This window comes from Vicugna pacos, unplaced genomic scaffold (genome assembly GCF_048564905.1).
Source record: "Vicugna pacos unplaced genomic scaffold, VicPac4 scaffold_19, whole genome shotgun sequence".
In the NCBI taxonomy this organism is placed as follows: Eukaryota; Metazoa; Chordata; class Mammalia; order Artiodactyla; family Camelidae; genus Vicugna; species Vicugna pacos.
In genome coordinates this window covers 78,488,472-78,505,959 of record NW_027328740.1, presented here as the reverse complement: position 1 = coordinate 78,505,959, position 17,488 = coordinate 78,488,472, and the positions used below count along the sequence as shown (strand labels likewise).

The following is a 17,488-nucleotide window of genomic DNA, read 5'->3' as shown; positions in this document are numbered from 1 at the left end:
AAGGTCAAGAAGATTAGCCTTTTCCTGTTAACACCGGAGGATACATGAGGTGCTTTATTTCAATTCTGCCATTTGACTTACACCATGGGGAGGGAAAGCTGCCTTGCAAATCCTGGAGCTCACAAACCTGTTAATCCTGAATTTTTTTTAACACTGTCCCTTACTTGATACTTGACCTGAGAAAGGATGAAGTAAACCTAAAAATGTTCTAAGAGAGCTTGTGGCTTATACAAGGTAACTAACCAGCCACTGTTTACTATCCTAACAGGAATCTGTAGGCATATTTCTTTTCTTTCTCTTTTTTCCTTTTTATGGGCAGCTTTTAAAAACCAAATCAAACCAACCAAACCAAATCACTGATAATTCAACAGCAGGTTCTAAATCACCCCCAAGACAGCAGCTAAACTCGGTTTAGACTTACAATGCGGTTTCTGGTGGTTGGATTGAAGAATGTATCTCTATCCTGAATATAAAAGTCTTTCATGGAGCTCTTCTCAAATAGGGCAATGAAAAACTCTTGTTCCGGTTGTTGATACTTTCATCCACTTGGAGGACTTTCATCAAACAGCGGAAGTTATCAAAGGCTGAGGACCGGGTTTTCAAATCATTGGGCTTCAGAGGCAATATTATGTGCAGTATCTCAGCGTATGTACAGAACACCTCCCACAGGGGGTGTACTTTTGCAAATACAAGCTTGTCATCCAAAACCTATATTGGGAGAATGAAAACACAAACCAGGAAAATATTTTCACATTTTTAGTATACAGATTTTTCCTACGTTGCTGGTAGTTAAAGCACTTGTGCAAACACACACATATGTCACAGTGGTAAAAGTGAAGATATAATAAAAATAGATTTGCAATACATCATACATTTTTGCCTTAAAGATAATTTCTTTGTTGAAATTACTGAAAAGTTTTTTAAATTCCTTACAGTTCCTTTATAAAATAACCAATGTTTTAGATAAAGAAAAGCAAACTTGTTAATTTTTAGTCCAAATTAGTAACTAAAAATAGAAACACCAAAATATTCTTTGCAGTGGTATTGTAATGACAATTTTTTAAATTTCTGAAACCTAGAACTATTTACATATCTGTTCAATATATTGTTAAACAGCCATTAAAAGGGATTTAAAAGATTTATATTTATTGATATGGAATATATAATAAAAGGAGAAAACAAAAAAAAGTGAAATAATAATTTTCCTTTTTGGAAGGGAAAAATATCTTCATTTGAACAAAAAAAAGTTTAGAAGGATTTTATGATCCTTTATATATAATTAAGGTACAGATGGTTTTTAATTCCACTGTTCTTTCACTTTCAATTTTGGGGGTAACTTTTTATAATAAAAAAATCTTTAAAAAGGTTCTTGCATAAATACATTAATAGATATATTTATGACTATATTCTCTGGCTATTAAAAAAGATCTCCTAGCTGTGGATCTGAAACTTACATTCCATAATGCAGATTCTGACTGACTCGCCTCCCAGCCCACAGCAAAGGCACGGCTAGTGTGACATGTTTCAAATACCATTCCAAGGAACATGCAGGCTCCCAGCCAATGGCTGCAAGGGGACTGACACTGATCTGGTTGCTCCCAGCTGCAGACCATCACAGATGAGGTTAGATCCACAGGCTCATATTTTCTCTGTCAAAAGAAATCAGAAAGTGTTAGGCTTTTACTTACACCAGGGAACAAGAATTTGTTTTTTTATGCAAAAAAATAACAACAAACCAATTTGAACCTGATGAAAAGACATTTACTCAAAACAGCACAGTAGCAATGAAGGTGCTCTGGCAGACAGGGACTTGTTGGATTCCTGTGAGTGCTGGACTCCTCACATGGAATTTCCTTGGCACTCCAGAAGGCCTGTGGTTGTCCTCATGGGTTTGTGGCCATAAGTGGCGCACAAAAGTCTCTGGCTTTGCCACAGTTTCAAAGCCTTTTTGGCTTATGAAAGGTTTTGCCCTCAAATGGAGTTTTCTTGAGTCCAGTCACTGATGTCATTTACCAGAGTTACAGTCCAGATCTGATATTCTAGACTCTTAATATCTTGCAGACATTCAAATGGTTCAGGTTTGGATGTGTATTCACCTCTGCAGGCCTGGACCAAATCCGATAAAGACACCCGGACAAGTTCAGCAAAATACAAAGAAATTTTTCTCTCTGCAAGACTGAAATGTCTGTGAAGCTATAAAAACATCTGCACCTACAAAAATAGGGAACCAACTCATCAATAACATATCTATCCATAATGCATGGACATTCAAAATAAATACTGTATTTACTCCTATTAAATTCTATCTTGCTTTTGCCAAACTGTGTCCTAAACTGAAAGGAAAGTAGGTAAATGTAGAGAATTTTTTACCTTTTAAGAGAAAAAGGAACCCTCCTACTCGGTTGGTGGGAATGTAAATTGGTGCAGCCTCTATGAAGGACAGAAAAGAGGTTCCATAAAAAAATGAAAATAGACTTCCGTGTGATCCAGCAATCCCATTCATGGATATATGTTTGGAGAAAAATTTAATTCAAAAAGACACATGCACCCCAATGTTCACAGCAGCACAATTTAAAATAGCCAAGACACTGAAACAACCCAAATGTTCACTGACAGATGACTGGATAAAGAAGTTGTGGTATATTATATATATATATATATAGTATATATACATGTATGCATATATATACACACGCATATATACACATGAACACACACACAAATGGAATACTGTTCAGCCACTAAAAAATAAAATAATGACATTTGCAATAACATGGATGGACCTACAGGGTATTATGCTAAGTGAAATAAGTCAGAGAAAGAAAAACAAATATTCTATGTATTAACTTATATGTATATCTAAAAAATAAAACAAATTAATGACTATAATAAAACAGAAATAGACTCACAGGTACACAGAACAGACTGGTGGTTACCAATGGGGAGAAGGAGAAGAGGGGAGGCAGGAAGGGGTTAGGGGATTGAGAGGTAAAAAGTACTAAGTATAAAATGGATAGGTTACAGGGCTGTATCATACAGCACAGGGAAATATAGCCATTATTTTATGGTGACTTTAAATGGAATATAATCTATAAAAATGTTGAGCCTCTGTTTTGTACACCTGAAACTAATATGATGCAAATCAACTACTCAATTACAAAATTTTTAATCAAAGTTTTCTTTTCATATTATTTGCAATAAGTTAGAAGCCAGCACTGTCAACAGAAACATAGTGCAAGTCACAATTTTCCAGTAATCCCATTTAGAAAATAAAAAGGAACAAGTGAAATTAATTCCAGTAATAATTACATTTATCCCAAAATATCCAATATACTATCATTTCAAAAGTGTGATTGACACTTTTAAAACTTATTAATAATATTTTACATTATTTTTGTTGTACAAAGTCTTGAAAATCTATTATGTATTTTCCACTTATAGAACATCTCAATTCACAATAGCCACATGTGGCTGGTGGCTACCATACTACACAGACCAGATTACACCATTCACACTTCTGATAAATTAACTGCTCTTACTTATTTAAAAAACTTGCAGAAAAGGGTTTAGATATTCCCTCTATCAAACAAAGCAACCTTGACAGGTGGGGATTATTTTCATTATAAAGTGAAAAATAAAGGTAAGAGAGCCATGCTTACATGTATGTTAAGGTAACAATACCTTCTTAATTCATTCAGGACTTTACAATCTTTCTTCATATGCCAAGGATTCACTGTCACTGCGCAATGTTTTTCACTACTATCATCTTTGTGATTGAGAGGCTTCTGATGACCCTGCTTTGTGCTTCTGTACATAAAGTAACAAAACAGAGAAAAAGACCTTATTAAAGATAATTTAGGGGGGAGGGTATAGCTCAAGTGAAAGATCATGTTCTTATCATGCACAAGGGCCTGGGTTCAATCTCCAGTAATTCTTCTAAAAATAAAATAAATAAATAAAAACCTAATTACCACCCCCAGCAAAAAATTAATTTATTACTTTAATTAAAAGTTTAAAAAAGATAATTTAGTGCAGGCTTATCAGGCTACAAGAGCTACAATGAATGCCCCCACCCATTAATTTAGAAGAAGTCTCACAGTATTTCTCAACATAAAGGCTAAAATATAATTGAGAACACTTCCTGATGGTCAGCATCATTTTAACAAAAATGTAGATAATTACGTCCCTGTTGTCAAATTTCTGTCAGAGTTGGGCATGGAACATTTAGTTAGTAAAAGTGATTTTGCAGCTCTCTTTGAAAGAAATGCTGAGAAATGATCTTTTCTGTTGGAAATTAGCCTGCTTTTAAATTCTTCAGTAGGCATAAGTGTTTACAAACCAGGCAGGAACTGGATTATATTTTACATATACTTTAGAAACTGATTTGAATTTTGCCCTCTACCTGCAAGGCTATTTCTTAGGTAATAACATAAGCAGGCCACTATACTAAATTTTGTTTCCCTGTTTGCTTAATCCTCACAACAACTCTGTAAGCTGCTATTATTACCCCCATATAACAGATAAAGAGCTTGAGGCAGAAAATAATTTGGGTAACTTGGTAAATGGTGGAGCTGGGTAAGACTGCAGCCAGTCTGACACTCAGGTCCATTCTTCTCACCAATGTCTGATACTGCTACCTACATTCAGCAATGACCGCTAATTTCATATTTAAGTGTGTCATTTCTAAAAGTGCAAAGCTATATTAGTACTGCTGTGTAAATTATCCGTTTGAGATGTGATTGCCAAAAAAAAAAAGAAATAAAATCAGGGTGCCACTGAGGGGGGGCAAACTGCATATGGACGGACACAAGGGGACTTTGTGAGGACAAAGTTGCACAAATCTAGAAATAGCTAAAATGGCTGACTTGTACAATTATAATGTGTGAATTTCATGGCCTGTAAATTACACCTTAATACAGATATTAAATTAAGAAACTGGGATACAAAATTAAGACTAAAACACATATATAAATCACACAAAGAACAACAGGCAAATATCATTATTTACTGCACCATTGTCCTTGATGCAGCTTCCTATCCTCACCCATTCCTGAAAGGATGATTCATTTTTAAAATAGTCTTTTAATTTATTCAGCAAATAATTTTTGATTGCCTACTATGTACCCAGGACTAGTCTAGGCAGTTGGAATAGATAAATAAACAATACAAAAGTCCTGTTCTCACGGAGCTTTGTTGGAGTCTAGCTGGGATGGGGGTGGAGATGACAATTCACACAACAGAGCAGCAGAGGAGGTGGCATGTTAGGAAAGAGGAACCATGGAAAAATCAAAAAAGGGCAAGGTAAAGAGAGTTTAGGGTATGGGATGAGGGTGATGTTGTATTAAATACCAGAGCAGGCCACACTGAGGACTGAGGTTAGAACTAAGACTTGGAGGTGAGAAGTCCCAGGTGGACGGAATAACCATCACCGAGCCCAGCGTGCACTTCGCATGTTCCAGAATGGGGGCACGGCTGGAGCTGCAGAGAAGGGTCAGTGCAGATCCTGTATGGCCTTGGAGGACGTTGTAAGGACTGTGGCTTTTACCCAGAGTGAAATGGGGAGGCACTGCAGAAGGACGACACAATCTAACTTAGGTTTTCGAGGCTCACTTGACTGCCAGGTGAGAATAGTCGAAACGGGTCAGAGATGAAAGGAGGGAAGCCTCTGAGAAGGGCTGTGCAGGAGGAGAGGACAGTGGCTCAGGGTAGGGAAGCAGCAGTGGAGGCAGGAACCATGGTGAGAAGTGGCTGGGTTCTGGATATGTTTTAAAGGCAGTGTTAAACCAGATCTATTGACAGAATTCATGTGGTATGTCAGTGAAAGTCAGAATAACTCCAAGTTTTTTGACCCAAGCAGCTGGATGGATTAAGTTTCCACTAACTGAATGGGGGAGGTTGCAGGAAGAACCAGTTTGGGGTGTAGGAGAACAAAGAGCTCAGTTTTTACACATGTTGCTTTTAAGATATCAGAGTTTCAAGTGAAGATGTCAAATCAGCAGAAGATTGTAAGAGTCCAGAGTTGGAGAGAAAAATTCTAGCAGGAGACAGAAATGTGGGAATCATGGGTCACACAGGTGGCACAGGAAGACATGAAACCCAGGTACTCAAACATTAAGATAACCTGGCATTAACCATAGAAGTTGTCCTTGAGGGCCTGCCTACTAGGTGTGGATATCAGTCCTATTTCCTGACCACTCGAGTTTTAAAAAGCAACTTACAAATTAATTCGTGCAAGACACTGCCTCCAGTGTGTGGGTCCAGAGCTGGAGTGGGAGAATTGGATGGTGCACACTACTCCCTACAGTAGAATGTGTGTGTGTGTGTGTGTGTGTACACATGTGTGTGTGCGCAGGGGGATGAGATACACCTGGCTTAAGAAAAAGAGCTAGTAAGTCTAGAAGCTGAAAGATGAAAGAACATCCAGATATGGTAGAGGGAACAGGGGAAACACTGTGTACTGTAAGACATATCCCCATAATGCCATTTCCCACCATCCTTTCATCAGGAACACAGTTGGAAAGGGGGGAATTATGTAGATACGTGTGATGTACACAAACTTTCTGAGTATGTAACACAGAATATCTACATATGTAGCAAGTTAGTGATATTTATATATGCTTCAAGTTTAAAAACAAGTTCACAACAGAGGGAAAATAAAATACTGAGGAGTGGTAGAAGTATCATAGAAGGCCTTTCAATGCTCAGAATGGAAGCAAAAGCAGCTTCACCCAACAAAGAACGTCAATAAGGGTCAAGAATGTTTATATTTGCTTAAGAAATTGAGAGTTACAACTTCCTGCTATAAAGAATTAACATAAGACAGATACCACACTATAAGCAACGTCTATACTGGAGCTTTCTTAAAGCTATTTTAGTTCCTGCTTGTTCTGATGTACTCCAGACACTCTGCAAAGAAAACCTTCTATTCAAAGGCTTAAAGGAATAAAATAAGAAATAACACTGCATTCTTTTCAGTGGTCTCTGTACTGAAAGTCACTTGCAAATGCAGCACCCTGCCACAGGTCCACATTTTTAACAATAAAGACCTTTGCGCAATTTTTCAATTGCTATGTGACTTTGGGTCAGTCTCTCACTAAGAAGCAGAATGGAGTACCAGAAAATGACACATCAGGTCTAAAACTACAGATGTGGGAGATGAACCTACACCAGGAAACAGCTAAGTGGGAGGGTAAGGTTTACCTTTTAAGTTACCGTAAGTGCAGCTACACCTGCTCCCTGCTTCCCCTGTGAAGTGAAGAGCTAGTCTTTTCCAGAAAAGCTCTCATTCTGAGAACTGTCTTCTTTAAAATATTCGGAGATTCTCTTTTAAGGTTCTTGCACTTTTAAGCCTTTCCCCAACTCTACATCCTATAACAAGTGTAAAAATTATCCTATAGCCTATTGTTACAGAACATACTCTACAAAAGCTGAGGTTTCCCAGGGTTTGGATCCCAGAACTCTGCTACCAGATAATCCTAAAGCTTTCCTTCCATAACAGACTCTTCCGCCAATTCCCAGCTGTGGGCAAATTCGGCTTCTCAGATCAGGTAACTTTCTAACTCTGCCTACGAACACTCTGCTGCCAGTAAAGGAACTCTCAGACAGAAAGCACACAATGCCCCTAGTGAGGGTTGCCTCCTTCAATCAATCAAGATGCCATCACCAAGCAAATATTTAAACCTACTGCAAAACCTCTAAAGACATCTTACAAACAATATAGTTTGTATAGATGCATACTATTTGCTCTGGAATAGTGATTTCCAATGGAAGGAACAAAGGACCACATGACCCAAGCAATTTTTTAAAACTGCACATAACCATCCCTCTTCACGTGAGGATTCAGGCAAGACGGTCTTACAGGCCTAGGTGTAACAGAATGACAGCACCTCTAGGAGTAGGTTGAAAAGCAGCGAGGTAGACTTCTAGTGAGAGGGGGTGATGTAATAGGCCCCATCGCCCACTTACCTACCAGCACAGGACAGTCATCTCAGATCGAGAACAAACACTTTGGGAAACAGAGGTTGTTTATATTTTTATGGTATTCTGGTGGAAATAATGCCCTGAGTCATGTGAAGTTGTGGCTGCAAAATTGAACAGGGGACTGGACACTTTCACATTCAGGACAAAAATAGCCCCTGGATAGCCACCATATCTGCTCTCCCCTTTGCCTGTTCACCCCAAAAGCTGCAGGACTCTCCTGCTTGCAATGACACCCACCACTTCTCACAAATTCTTGCCAAGTTCACATCAGCAGCTGGTGGTGTCAAAGTCACCATTTGTACTGCTATGAAGTCCCTCCATTTCTTTATATCCCTTCTATTTTCTCTGTTGTCTTCCTAGCTACACTTGCATTCACAAGATAGTTACCGCACTAACATTGCCTCTGTAATCAGTCCAGGATATAGGAAGTAGAGATTCAACTGTAACCAGTCCCAGAATACTTGTCATGCCACACTAGTGTCCCAAAAAATACTCTGGCATCCCTCATCTCACTCAAAGGACCACTGCATTACTTAGAGGTTGTAAAATTAGAGGGCTTTCTCTACTGGGAAACACTGTGGCTTGTGGTAGAGTTGTGATTTCAGTTTTTGCAACTACTTACAAGCAAAAAGACATGGCCCGCAAATTGTCTTCAAGCGTTTGGTATTTAAACTTTCATTAGATACAGAGCCGGTGGACTAACCGTAATCTATGAACATATGGTCATATTATCAAATAATGTTCATGTCTACCTTACAGACATGTAAGAACTTGGATTACACCTGCAAGCCTCTAGGACTTTAGAATTAGATGTGAAGCATCCTGTGAGATAAAAAACCTCCTATCCAGTCACAGAACACAATTATAGACAACATGACACTAATGTCACTGAATACATTAGTATAGTCCATGTATGGTTAAGTTACATCTCCAATTTCTCAGAGCTGGAAAGGAGATGTCTAGAAAAGCTGGAAAAGCCCAATTACCAAAACAGCTCAAAAGTTAATGCAGACTCCTGCACCTCCCAGAGCAGAGGGCGGAGGGGGCATTGCCCAACACTCTGTCCTCCCCCAGGATGTGGCATGTGGGGAAGCAGGCAGGAATGGGTGGCTGGGACTCGGAGGTGGAGAGGTGATGAAAGCAAGAGTGGAACTGCTCTGGTCCTAGAAAAACAGAGCTGTAAAAAGCTCGGCTTCAGTTCAACCAACTCCCTCTCCCACTTTCCCTCCCACCTACGTGACAAACAGAGCACAGCCAGGCACTTTCTGCCCATGACGGTGACTACTAGTAGGAAAGGGACCAGGATAAAAGCATGTCCTATAAAAGATCAGTCTGATTTTAAGGCTATGTTATAAACAATGAACAGCACTGTCAGAGTGGGACACTTGTGTGGCGCTCAAGTAGGGAGGAGGAGGTTGAGGATCCATTTCCAGCACTTCCATGTCTTTTATCACTCCTATTTCTGACCTTTCCTTTGCCACTTTTTGAAGCACTGCCATCACTGGCAGGTAAAGGGGCAGCAATGTGACTTGGCCGTTTGGCTGATGGGGCTACATTTCCCAGCAGTGGAATGAAAAGGCACTGGAAGAGGATCAGCTGGAAGATGTGAACTGCGGTCCTGGCCTGTGCCAAACACTAACCAGGTGACCCTGGGTTAGGCTCTTAGTCTCTCTGGGCTTCCGGCTGTTTACTTATAAAAGAAGGTTTTGTCATTGCACAAATATATCCAATATGAAATGTAACATGAAAGTCAAACATAATGACATCTCACCTGCTTGCCTCAGGGAACTGTACAAGCACTGAACACTATGTGAATGTAAACACAGTCTTAAGAAAACTATTGAGGTAAAGCACTAAACTGAACATGGAGATAAAGTTTTATGGATTTTCTTGGCTTTCTTTTTTAATTGCAACACTGAATTAATAGTTATTAGCTATAATCCACACCACCACCACTGCGAAAAAATAAAGAAGGTAAGCACTGCCTGGATGCCTGTTATTGCCCGATGCTAAGCAGGGTGAGGGGTATAAAGGAGGCTGAACAAGTGAGTCTTCTCCAGTTACCAGCTAAGTGAGGAGACACATTGGAAACCACCCAGGAATGGTACCAAGTCAGTACTCAAATCCAAGATTACAGGCTACTGATCATAAACAGTACAGGAATACAAAGAGGAGCTAGAAGTATTTGGAATAACTAGGGAAGACTCTATGAAGGGGATGGGGCTCCAACTAGTTCTCAGGGCAATTCTAAGCTGTTTTAACTGAGGACTGGATAGGAAAAGGCTGGTGACTCCTGGTTTTTAATAAGGCACAGGTTACCCTAGGAGGCTAAGTTACATAATGATTGGAACAAATAAGGTAAGTCCAAAATGATGAAGGGTCGAGACTCCCTGGCTGAGATCTGGTTGTGTTAAGTCTTTGACTTGACTGTAGATGTGGGAGCACCAAAACTGTAGGTTGACTGAAAGGGGGGGAGAGAATATCCAAGAATTCAGCAGAAGGAAAAATTCATGTATCAGGGATGAAAGCTCTTCATCAGAGTTTCAGCAATCAGAATAGACACTTGAAACCAAAAACATACAGTTCAAGAAGCTGACAAAATGTGGAGGGTGGTGAGAGAAAGATAAATCAAAGACCACTCCAAGCCTTTGTGTATTCAAGACCGAAAGAATGATTATCCCACTGAATAAGTGGAGACGCTGCAAGAAAAAAGATTATGAAATCAGCTTTAGACATGTTGAATCTGACGTATGAGCTAAGAGTAGGTTTTCTCTAAGAAGCTCAAAATTCAAAACTGAAGCACAGATGTTGAGTACAGGCTTAAGATGCAGATGGACAAGACATGATAAATCTCCTAAAAAAACATAGGCAAAACATTATCTGACATAAATCTTAGCAACATTCTCCTAGGGTAATCTACCCAGGCAATGGAAATAAGAGAAAAAATAAACAAAAGGTACATAATTAAACTCATAAATTTCTTCACAGCAAAGACAACCATAAGTAAAACAAAAGGAAACAACAACCTACGAATGGGAGAAAATATTTGCAAATGATACGACTAACAGAGGCTTAATTTTCAGAATATATATAACAGCTCATACAACTTAATAACAAAAAAACAAACAACTCAATCTTAAAATAGGCAGAAGACCTAAAAAAGCATTTCTCCAATGAAGACACAAATGGCCAATAGGCACATGAAAGAATGCTCGATATCACTAATAAACTGAGAAATTCAAATCAAAACTATAATTAAGTATCAGCTCCCATCATTCAGAATGGCCATCGCTCAAAAGTTCATGAATGATAAATGCTAGAGAGGCTGTAGAGTGAAGGGTACCCTCTTACACTGCTGGTGGGAATCTAGTTTGGTGTAGTCATTATGGAAAGCATGGAAATCCCTGAAAAAACTAAAAGTAGACTTACCCTATGACCCAGCAATCCCACATCTGGGTATATAACTGGAAAGAACTCCAATGTGAAAAGATACCTGCACACCAGTATTCACAGCACCACTGTATACAAGAGCCGAGACATGGAGGAAAGCTAAATGTAGCAACAGATGACTGGATAAAGAAGTTGTGGCATATTTATACACTGGAATACTACTCTACCATGAATAGGACAAAATAAAACCATTTGCAGCAACATGGATGGAGCTAGAGATCGTCATTCTAAGTGAAAGCAGCCAGAAACAGAAAAATACCAAATGATACCACTCATATGTGCAATGTAAAAAAAGAGAGAAAAAGACACTGTGAACTCATCTACAGAACAGAAACAGACTTGCAGACTTAGTAAACAATCAAGGTTACCAGGGAAAGGGGATAGGAAGGGATAAATTTGGGAGTTCGAGATTTACAAATGTCAGCCACTATATATAAAAAGAGATTTTAAATTAAGTTTCTTCTATATAGCACAGAAACCTATGTTCATTATCTAGCAATAACCTATAATGAAAAAGCTGATACAGCCACCAACTGAGGAAGCAGGAGAAGAAAGGAGAGTTAGTTATGCTGGGCTAGAGCCCACTTCTAAAATCCTTGTCAGCCACTGAGGCTGCCCCGAGTACACTGAGCTTTCCTCCCAGGGACAGGCTGACATGACATGCGTCCTGCAAACCTGGGGCAGCAGAGGCCGTCCCCAGGTCTGGCCCTAGGGGAGATGGGAGCAAGTCCACCTGCTCCCCTTGGGGCAGCACCCCTCCCTGCAGCCCCCGCCACCTGACTGCACCACGCCTGCATCTCAGGAAACCACTGACTTGAAAACAACTGATCCACGAACCTGGGGCAGTGGCAGGGAGATGGGCAGCGACCTGGCAAGCTGGTAGACTTGCCCCCATCTCCCCCATGGCCTGTCCAGGGCTCGGCCTCTGCTGCTCCAGGCACGGTCCGCAGGTCAGCCTGCTCTCGGGAGGAGGGCACGGTGTGGTTGAAGGCAGTGGCGGGTTATGGGGTCTGCCCATGGGAGCCCTTGGATTTGCTTCAAACTCCCCAGCGCATGGCCTGAGCTTGGCCTCTGCTGTCTCAGGTTCGTGGAACTCAGGTTACAGGTCAGCCTGCTCCTGGAAGGCGGGTGCTGTGCTGTCAGGGAAAGGCGGCAGCTGCGATGGCGGGATTGGGGCTGCCCTGTGAGAGCGCGGGGGTTGCAACAATTTCCCGCTGCTGCTGCAGCCATCCCAGCACACTCATCGCACCGAGCCCATCTCCCAGGAGCAGAATGACCTGTAACCTGAGTCCCACTAACCTGGGTCTTTAGAGGCCGCCCCCAAGGTCAGGCCGCAGGTAAGATGGGAGCAAATCCATGGGCTCTCATGGGGCAGTCCCCATTCCATCCGAGGCCCCGCGACCGCACCGCACCCACCTGCAAGGAGCAGGCCATCGTCTGAGGGCCAGTCGGAGATGCTCTGGAACCGTCCGGTGCCCTCCCAACTCCCGGGGCTGTACCTGCTCTCCTAAACCCGTGCATAAGCGGCGGCAAAAACACGGTGTTCAGGAACTACTAATACCGGGGTTACCACGAACCACAGCGGTGGCTGGGACCCGCCTCAGGGTCCTAACGGGACGCGCGGCCGGGACCTCACCTCCGCACCCCTCCCTGGGCGCCTCCTCAGCTGCACAGCCCAGGCGTCACCCGCCGGCTCCCCGAGCAGCGCGCCCCCACCAGCGCCCTCTTAACTGTCCGGCAGCGGCAGCCGAGCCGCGGGCAAGCGGCGGCCCAGGCCCCAGGCCGTGTTCCTCTTCCAGGAGCTGGTCCAGGAGCAACCGGCTGCCGCCAGCTTCCACGCGTTCTGGGTGGGTTCCGGCGTCCGCGCGTCTGTCCGTCTGCGCGTGTGCGCCCCTCCTCCTCCCGCCCGCAGCGCAAACTGCTCGGGTGGGTCTCCTGCTTTACCGGCCCTGGCCGCTGGGGCCGGGAGGAGCCAGGTGGGGCCCCTCCTGCTTGTCCCGCCGGGTCTCCATCCCCAGAGCCTTCACCCAGCCACCGACTGGGTCCTGGCATTGAACTAGAACCACGACTGCCCTAGGCCAGGCCTCACCCACCCAGCCCCACTTTCCCTGCTCAACTTCCCCTCCCTGTTACTACCCTCCCACCACTGGCCAGGCCCAGTCTCCCACCAGACCTTGAAGACAGGGCTCCTTCTCCTCACACCATGGTCCCTGCCCTGACACTCCATCCTGCTAGGTCCTAACCTATGGCCCCTACACCCACAAGCTTACCCCTCATGCCTCAGCACAGGACACCCAACATCCTGAAATTATCCCCCTCACCTCTCAGCCAGGTCATTTCCACTCTGATCGGGCCCCACACCTCTCAACCTGTACCCCCACACCATGGGATCCCCTTAAATCTGAGTGCACCCCTACCCTGAGCTCACTCACTCACCCTTCACCCTGTGGTTGGGGTGGGGAAATCCGTGCTCCAGTAATGATGACTACTGCCACCAGTGGGGGATCGAGCCTAGTGTGCAACTTCAGAGTTAATGTCTGAGGCTACAGGGTGAGGCAGGCTGGGATGAAGGTGGTTCCAATTCCTGCCTTGGCACCCTGATCCCCGCAGCCTGTGCCTGAACTGACCTGATGGGTCAGGTTGATCCCAGACTGCCAGCCACTGGCCTTGGGCTTTCGGTGGTTGATGGTCCTGATGGTGATCTGGACTCCTAGGGCGGAGGCACTGGGCACGCGGACCTTTGGGGTGGGGGAGTTCAGAGTATGCACTTAATCCCAGGGTTAGACATCAGATGGTGGGCTGTGTGCATGGGGCTTTGTGCATGGCATGGACTCAGCACAGGTGGGTGCAGGGAACTTGTTCATTCACACCAGGCCAGAGGGAAGAGGGAAGGGAGCTTTTAAAGTGTCAAAGTGAGGAAGCCAAAGCTTTAGAGCAAAGTAGGAAGGTGCACTGGCCAGGCCACCATGGATCTTGCCGCAACACTTGTCCCTTGCATCAGGGGAGACTGGCAGTTGACTGGCCAATGAGACATCCCCTGCTGTGGTATAGTTTACAGGCAATTGAAGGGATTTTGAAAGGTAATTTTAATCCAATAATTTTCAGTTTCTCTGTGGTAGATTAGGTCCAAAATCATGGTGAGTCTGGCAGGGATCCTGCCTGAAATCCAGCCTGGGACAGTGGAGGACCCACCCAGGAATCATCCACTTAGCTCTCACCAAAAGTCACTGTAATAGAGAAGAACAAATCTGACTCCATATTGGATCTGTTCCTTTTCCTTTAACCCTCTGCCGTGTTATCTAGGCTTAGACTTGCAAGCTCTGCACTTTTTGTAAAACAGTGTTGCCTTTAGCCTGAAATAAACAGGAGAGCCTATTCTCAAAAGTCTGAGCTTTAAGGATATTAACACTTTGCACTCCTATAAAGATAACAAGTTGCAGAATAGAAAAAGTTTGTTTTGTTGCATGTTTTGCAGGAACACCATGATCTGACCCACGTGGACAGCTGCAAAGGATTCCAAGAACAAAGAATTCCTACACCAACAAGTTTGAAACAACCAACCACAGCCCCTCCCCTTTTTAGTAGAAAAGGAGCCTGAAGTTGACATGGGGAAGATGGTTCTCCAAGATATTAGTCCGCCATTATCTTGGTTTACAGCTGTTTACGTAGACCAGGTCATAGTGTCTCTGTAAATCCCCTAACAAAACAAAAGTAGTTTTCTATTCTACAACCTGTTGTCTTTATATAAGTGCAAAAGTGTTAATATCCTTAAAAAATCAAAGCCTTGAAAGTAGGCTCTTCTGTATATTTAAGGCTAAAGGCAACATTGTTTTACAAAAGGTGCAGAGCTAGTAAAACTAAGCCTAGAAAAGAGGGCAAAGGGTTAAAGCCAAAAGGACAGATCTTCTATGGAGTCAGATTTTTTCTTTTCTATTATACTATATTCTATTTTTGTTTTAAGTATATAAGAATAAAGTTTAGCCTTTTCCCATTTTAAATTGTGCAATTTTAAGGAGCATTAATTGCATTCACAGTGCTGTGAGACCAGCACCACTTGTTTCAGACTATTTCCTTCCTCAAAGTAAAAGCTTGTATACAAAGAGCACCCCACGTCTTACCTCCCCCAGCCCATGACAAGCCCTAATCCCCTTTCTCTCTCTATGTCTTTACCTATCCTGGAGGTTCCCTATCAATGAAATCGTATAAAAGGTGGCTTTTTTTTGGTTTGTCTGCCCACATATCTTAAGTAGGGACGGGTGAATTATTTTTTTTTTGTTTTCACGTGAATTAGCATTTTTGTATTTTGAGAGGAAAGTCCAGATGGATTAAAGATGAGACGTACCAAATGAAGCCCTTTTAGTAACTCTGTGTATAATCTCGGGGTAGGCACTGCTGTTCTAACTGTGAAACCAGAGCCAGAAGGGAGATGCTTAGCTCTTCTTGTGGCAAAATAAATCCAAACAAAAGCAGAAAACAAAGGCCAAGAAAGACAGCTGGAAAGACAAACCACAGCCTGGAAAAACCTTTCCTCATGACCCAAGATCGGAAAAAAGCTTCACATCCCTGTGGTCCAAAAAGCTCTTGAAGCCCAGTGTTCTGAAAAGAAACAAAACACACAGAGTCAGTTCCAACGAGAGGCAGTGCAGGTGGCCGGTTTGTACTGGAGATGCTTGACCTCTCAGGTGAGGACACAGGCAGACAGACAGACTGCAGAGACAGCATTGGCCACCATCACCCTGGCAGGTCTTTAGCCCGGTGACAACCAGCCCTGGTGACAACGTGAGCAGGCAGAGGCCCCAGGAGGTACCCTGGAAGGAAGAGCAAATGGACGCTCCTCTCCGGCAGAACAAGGTGTAGGATGCATCAAAGTGCCACAGGTGCATCCCTTCCCTAGCAGTGCTGAGCCTTAGAGAAGATCCCACCAAAGTGCTTGCACAATTTTCAAAGATAATGTTTCTTCAGTAACATGAATTCAAAATAATCAATATGTCGTCAAGGGATTTTCAGAAGTGACCTGCCCTGGACCCGTACAATACACACACATAAATACACACATATACACATAAATATATACACACATACATACAGGAAAAGAGACAGACAGACTGAAACACAGAGAAGCAGGGGGAGACAGAGAAACAGAGAGAGAGACAACTCAGAGAGGCACTGAGAGACAGAGACAGAGAGAAGGAACACTGGAGCTGGTAATGAGTGGAACTCACATACATTTTCACAAGTCAGTCTATGTGTCAGAACCTGGTCCCAAAGTCGATCCACCCTCCAGGGGAGGGTGTGGGGATCCCACAAGGGTGTGGGAACAGAAGGCAAAAAATAGGAAGCCATTGTGGGGCAGCCCACCACAGAGGCCGAGATGGGACACTGGGCCTGTATGTCAACATGACAGAATGACCTAGGAGGTTGTATGCCAGAGCGGACGATGTCAGAGTTGTATTTAATTTCAGTCTCACGACTGTGAGCGGGGATGCAAGCAGCAAGGAAAGTGACTTTCTCCAGACCCCAGGGCAGACCCCGGCCTGTGTGGGGTGTGCTTTGCACTCCGCCAGCCCTCTGTGGGTTCCTTCCTTTGCTGAGTCTGTGCACGATCTCCCTGTGATGCCAGCCCGTGGGGGTGACAGATGCAATAGGTGTTTCTAGGTCTAGAGACAGGATGGCTTCTCTAGGAAGCAGGGGCCAGAATGATCCTCACTGTGCTGATGGGGGATTGGGGAGACCCTGAGAGGCACGTGGTTTGTCCAGGATGATAACACTGCTGAGTAGGGGGAGCCAGGTCTGAACCCAGCTGTGTCTTCAGAGCTGCAGCACTGGTTGCATCCAGGACTCCCCAGGGCTATGGGGGGGCTGAGTTGGTGTCACTGTGTGTGGACATGGCATGGAGTGAGAAATGAGAGATTGGAAGCCCAGAAAGGCCCTTGAGGAGCTTTGTGTCAGGAGGAAGCTTGGAGAAGTGGACCCCAGGAAGTGACCTCACTTCCCTGGCAATAGAGCACAACAGAATTTGGAACCGAAGTCACCAGGCACCCGCTCTGTAGAGAAGTCC

General features: G+C 43.4%; 1 long non-coding RNA gene across 1 annotated transcript; it reads right to left on the bottom strand.

Moving 5' to 3' along the window:
- Positions 1-432: 432 nt before the first annotated feature.
- On the bottom strand, positions 433-13,294 carry LOC140693578 (uncharacterized). Its single transcript, XR_012069342.1, has 5 exons — positions 13,067-13,294; positions 3,660-3,807; positions 2,371-2,430; positions 1,455-1,649; positions 433-708 (listed from the first exon to the last, which is right to left on the bottom strand). It is a non-coding gene; the product is annotated as an uncharacterized lncRNA (long non-coding RNA).
- Positions 13,295-17,488: the final 4,194 nt, after the last annotated feature.